This window comes from Diuraphis noxia, unplaced genomic scaffold, assembly GCF_037042655.1.
Source record: "Diuraphis noxia isolate RWA-SAM2 unplaced genomic scaffold, SU_Dnox_SAM2 contig0001, whole genome shotgun sequence".
In the NCBI taxonomy this organism is placed as follows: Eukaryota; Metazoa; Arthropoda; class Insecta; order Hemiptera; family Aphididae; genus Diuraphis; species Diuraphis noxia.
This window is the reverse complement of record NW_028301711.1, coordinates 83,961,139-83,967,295: the sequence shown is the minus strand read 5'-3', so window position 1 is coordinate 83,967,295 and position 6,157 is coordinate 83,961,139. Positions and strand designations below refer to the sequence as shown.

General features: G+C 29.3%; 1 pseudogene; it reads left to right on the top strand.

Moving 5' to 3' along the window:
• Window positions 1–439: 439 nt before the first annotated feature.
• LOC149062156 (52 kDa repressor of the inhibitor of the protein kinase-like) lies at window positions 440–2,987 on the top strand (annotated as a pseudogene).
• The last annotated feature ends 3,170 nt before the right edge of the window (window positions 2,988–6,157 follow it).

Here is a 6,157-nt window from a genome sequence, read left to right as displayed (position 1 = left end):
AATAATTTTAAATTTTAAAATATGGTAACACTGCTGAACACTGTTTATCGCTTCGACCATATAAGCTATATATACTATATAGTATATATACCATATTAGCTTATATGGTCAAAGGTTTATCGCACTAGACATGCCGAGTGAGAAGTCTATGGTTAGCATAAGCTGGTCTATGACGGTTAGAAATATCGTGATTTGTTATCGTGATTAGTGGTTATCAATTTATTATAGAGTTTATATTTTTCGTTTATCATCTAGTTGACGCTGTTAATAGTTGTGTTGTTGTGTATTACAATTTAGTTATTGGTTAATATTATAAAATAGACTAATAAGTTTTTTGTGAATGTCAATAATAAAGGTATGTTTTTATAATGAATAAACGAAAATAGTCTACGCTCTTAGAGTTTTGTAATAAAAAAAGAACAATAGTTCCAATTCTACAATGGTAACTGCGGATGCCGATGATGCAGTTGTAATATCCGAGGTAATACCAGCGTCAACAACAACTTATAATAAAGTAACTACTAGTAATATTGAGGTAGAAAATGATATTTCCTCATTAATTATTAGTAATGATATCGGCCATTATATTAATTCATCACGTGTTATTGAAGATACTGTTAAAATGAAACTTTTGGAAAATAAGTGGAAACCACCCCCAAGCTTTAAATATCCGTTTTCAGTTCATAAAAAACAGGGAATGGAAGAAAAACGGTTTTTAAGTTATAACCATTTTGAACAATTTCCATGGCTTGTTTATTCGTAGTCATTATCTGGTTGTTTTTGTTTATACAGTACATTGTTCTTAGTTCAAAATACTGGTGGAAAACAAACTACGAAACAAAAAAAATTGTTACAGTTCCCTTCCTAAATAAGTATGCTAAATTACTAGGCAAACATGGTGATTTGGAAACGCATAGTAACAATGATATCACAAAAATGCTATCTTATGTTCTGAAGATTTTGTACGAACACATCTCTGTCCCGACAAACGAGTAGATAATTTATTAAGTACTGAACGTTATAAACAAGTAACTGGAAACCGAAATCGGTTAAAGCCAATTGTTGAATCTATAATATTTTTGGGCCGCCAAAATATAGCGTTCAGAGGGCACGGTGACCAAGGAAATTTAACTGATAAACATAATTTAAATGAAATTAAAATATCATCTGTAGCTAACGAAGGCAACTTTCGTGAACTTTTGAGATTCCGTGTTGGATCTGGAGATGATTTCTCAAAAAATCACTTGCTTACAGCCCATTCAAAAGCAACATATATCTCACATACCACACAAGATCAATTGATTAACTGTTGCAAAGAAGAAATGCTAACGATTATTTTAAAACACGTAAAACAAAATCATTATTATAGTATTATATTTGATGAGATCACGGACATAGCTCATATTTCTCAAATGAGCTTAATTTTAAGATATATCGATGAAAAAAATAAAGTTTTTGAACGATTTGTCGGATTTTTGAATTGTCATGATAAATCTTATGATAATGCAAATGTTGACGAAGAACTTCAAGTAAACGAACCCAAATTGACTGGAGGAAAATTAGGAGATATTGTAATATCTATTTTAAAAAGCATGTCACTGGATCTGGAAAACTGTGTTGGTATTGGAACAGACGGATGTTCGGTCATGATTTCTCAACTTCGTGGTGCTGTTCAACAGGTTCAAAAATATTGTATAAATGCTGTACACAGTCCCTGTTCTAACCACGCATTAAATTTATCAATTTCAAAGTCATCAGACGTACGGCTTGTAAGAAATACAATGGGTATTATAAAAGGATAATATCATTTTTTAAATTATCATCAAAGCGAATTTTTATTTTGAAGAACAATCTTAAAGGATGCAAACGTTCTATAACTAGTTTATGCGAAACAAGGTGGATTGAACGTCATACAGCATTTTTGAATTTCAGTCTTGTTTGTCAGAAATTATAGAAAGTTTAACTGACATATCTGAATAGACTGACCATATTTCTTCGTCAAAAGCTAAAACACTTTTAATGGCTGTAACTTGTTGTGATTTTATTATTACCTTATTTACATTGACGGACGTTTTAAATGTTACACTACCAGCCAGTAGACTTTTGCAAAGTTACAATATAGACATTGCAAAAGCATCTGATATAATTGATGGTATTATACTTACCCTCTCTGGAAAACGATCTAATTGTGAATCAGACTTTTCACAATTATTTGAACAAAGTAAGAATGTTATGAATAAATTGGACATTGATTTAAAATTACCAAGAATCGCCAAACGTCAAACACAAAGATCTAATACCCCGGCTCAATCACTAGAAGAATATTATCGTCGAGTTTTATATATTCCATTACTTGAAAACATTTCAGAAGAATGCAGTCACGTTTTCTTAATGCAAAAACTAAAATAAGAGTTATATTGATGCTGCTTATGTCATCCAATGTTTTAAACATATCATATGACAAAAAAAACGAACTTCTTCGGGCTGTAACAAATCACTATGCATACTTGGATATTAATATTTTAGAATTTCAAGAAGAATATGGAAAACCAAATGGATTGAAAGTAAAAATAAAGGGAAGTATTTGATTTATATTTGTCTTTATGTTAATATATTATTAGTATAAATATTTATACTAATAGTATTTTATAAAATTATAGGTAAAACAATTCCTGAAAACGTATTAGAATCAATTACGCATTGTAATAAAATACCATTTCCAGGGATCAGAAAAATACTGATAATATTAGCTAGGTACTTTGCCAGTAAGTGTTGCTTCCGCTGATAGGAGTTTTTCGACGTTACGCAGGTACTTACATAAAGTTTGATAAAAAATAATTATAGATTAAATGGTATGTAAGTCTTGATTATTTTTGCTTATTTATGCTTCTTATGCTTTATTGCTTTATGATTTAATGCTTATCAGATTAAAAACTTGGTTAAGAAGTCAAATTGGACAGGAAAGATTGACTGGTTTGGCACTGTAGCATGTACATCGCGATATATAAGTAGAATTAGATGCATGGAAAATAATAGATCGGTTTGCAGAACACAAATGCTTTAAACTTTAAAGAATTTGTTTTATAGAATAAAAATAAATAATAACTTGGTGCTTAATTAAAATATTATAATTATATTTTTATTATTATTATGATTATTAACTAAAGGTTACATATTTGTATCTTTTTTTACCTATAAACAATTTATATGTATAAAATTTGCAGATCAAAATGACTTGACCAGCAATAAGTTACAAATTACTATTTTCATAAATTAGAATTTAATAAGTCGCCCCCCCCCCCCTGAAAACAGGGCCAGAGACGCCCTTGATTCTTAACAATTTCATTTGTAAAAAAAGAAGGAGTTTAATATACACGATATGAACAAGAAGACAAAATGTATCAATTTCGTGAAAGTGAAGGTGTTTTTGAAATTTTAACTAACCGTTATTTAAGTAAAAATGAAACTAAGTTTCGGCAATTTTTTCGTATTAACTATAAACAGTTCGACTTTTTGCCTTTTGGTTTCATTGATCGAAGTAGAATTGTGTGAAGAACCTAGCAATGGAATAAAGAAACCAATAAGCAATCAGAAAAACTGGCACTCATATATTTTTAAAATAAAAATATATGTTTCATACAGTGTTGGGGGTGTTGCTTTTTTGTAGTTAAATTACACCACGAATAATCTTTCAAAATTGTAACTCAGTTATTTTAAAGTTATTTTTTGTATTTTGTCAAGCTGTATTGTTTTTGAGAAAAAAAGTAACTGCATTAGAAATTACAAATAATATATTAAAATAAATGATTATGATGTTTATAGGCAGGTATATTAACTATAACTTATAAGTAATGAGTATAGGTAATGAAAATTAACAATTACTTAAAATAAAATAAATATAATTTAAGGTGGCCCTTATTTATGAACTTTCAAATTTTTAATTTCTCACCCTCCCAATTTTTTCATAACCATACAAAAGTTATGTGGGTAAAATTTGGTGATGATTAATAATCCCCTTCAGGTGCCGCAAGAGGGTTGAATATTCACCAAATAGGGTAGTTTTAGGGTTATTCTGATTTAATTCATTATATATTGCATTTAGCATAAAACTGTATAGGACCTAAATTGTAGATTCAAGTATTCTCTATAAAAAACGTTCCGATAAAATTTCTCATAAATCTATTATTTTCTGTAAAAATTAGAATAAAATAAAAATTATCACCTTTTTCTGAAAAAAAAAAAATTGAAATTTTTCATTTATTCTCTATATGATTGCTTTTACGATAACATACTTACAAATCTTCAAAAATGAAATAAAATAAAATAGTTAAAACTAATGTACTAAAACTAATTTTACAATTATATATGTCCTGTCCTTATCATTTTTCGGACGACTGTCCCCTATTCGGTTTTAATATATCTCTATTACGAGAGTGTAACGAAACGTGTATAATAACTGCGTTAACTTACGATTAGATAAGAAATTAAAGAATACCTAATGCATAGGTTCGCTGCATGACACTTTTAACGAATTGGTGTTATTTTTTTCAAATGTGCGGTGTAAAAACGATTTGCGCGCCCGCTCGAAGGTTAAATTATATCTTATCTATATTTGTATATTTCTTATCGAGCTTTTCTTATTCAGTTATTACACACTGTCACTTCGTGCATTATTGTCTGTTTATGTAGGTACTGTTCATTGTTCAATGTTCATAAATCGCGATACCGTATATCATTTATGCTTTACATTATTTTATTTACGAATAATATTTTGAAAAAAATGCATGTTCTATAAATTAATATTGAATATTTATTATAAAATGGCTTCATCGTCACCACATGTTGTTCTACGTACGCATGATGAAGTATATTTAGTTGGAAATGTGAACAACCAAATTGTTGGCAGTAAGTTACCATCTATTAAACAAGTTTTGAGTGTGCTATTTTATAATTTGAGACATGTAAAATTGAATTTGCGGGAAAGTGCAAGATTGGTATTTAAAGAAATAGTACTATTTTGGCAAAAAGCGAGAATACCAGTTCGAGATGAACAGCATTGTATTTTAAAATTGGAAAAATTATATCAAAACTTACGAGAGTTACAAAAATCGGCTAAAAGAGCATCAGAAAAAAATACTAAAAATGTCAACGAGTTCAAGGAAAAATTAAATGACTTATTTGATGTATCTCATTCAAATGCATTAAATATAATGAAAAATGAGGAAGATAAAAATTTTTTACTAATACAAAGACAAAAGGGAAGACCGGGATGCATGTTGGATGCATGTTGGGAACTGATAGAAATTTGGCAAAAAAATAAAACAGGGCCTTTGTCAATTTACATAAATCCGAACGTCGAAAAAAAGCAAAAATAGAAATTGAACAAATAGGTAAGTAATTTTGATAAATTTACAATTTAAATAACATATAATAAAGTATTATTTAGTATTTTTTACTAATTAAAAGTATATTTAAATTTAATTTGTTTAGATCACACCGTACAAATAGATTTCAATACTGATAGCAGTTCAACCGAAGAAGAGGTTGATATAGAAGAAGAAGACATAACGCCAAGTCCACCAAGTCCATCATGTAGTAAGAAATAGAGAGGATCAAGAGATTTTATGACTCCTAAACTACTCGCTGCATTAGATAAATGTAAGTTGAGTGATCGCGATGCTGTTCACATAATAATATCAACTGCTGACGCCCTAGGTAATGATGTTTCTAAATTAATAATAAATCGATCAACAATTCAACGTGATCGAATAAGGTTTCGAGAAAATAAAACGATTGAACTTCAAAAAAAAATTAATTTGCTAGAAAAAGAGTCTCTTGTCTTACATTGGGATGGAAAACTTCTACCAGATATTACATATGGAAAATCAAAAGTAGATAGGTTACCTGTAATTGTTTCGTTTGAGGGAATAACTCAATTACTTGGTGTGCCAAAGCTCAAAAGTGGTACTGGAGAACAACAAGCAAATGCAATATTTGATATTATAAATGATTGGGGCGTAACAAATAAAATACAAGCTTTATGTTGTGATACGACGGCATCAAACACGGGTCGGTTAAATGGTGCCTGTATTATATTGGAACAACTGATAGGACGAAATCTTTTATATTTACCTTGTAGGCGACATATATACGAATT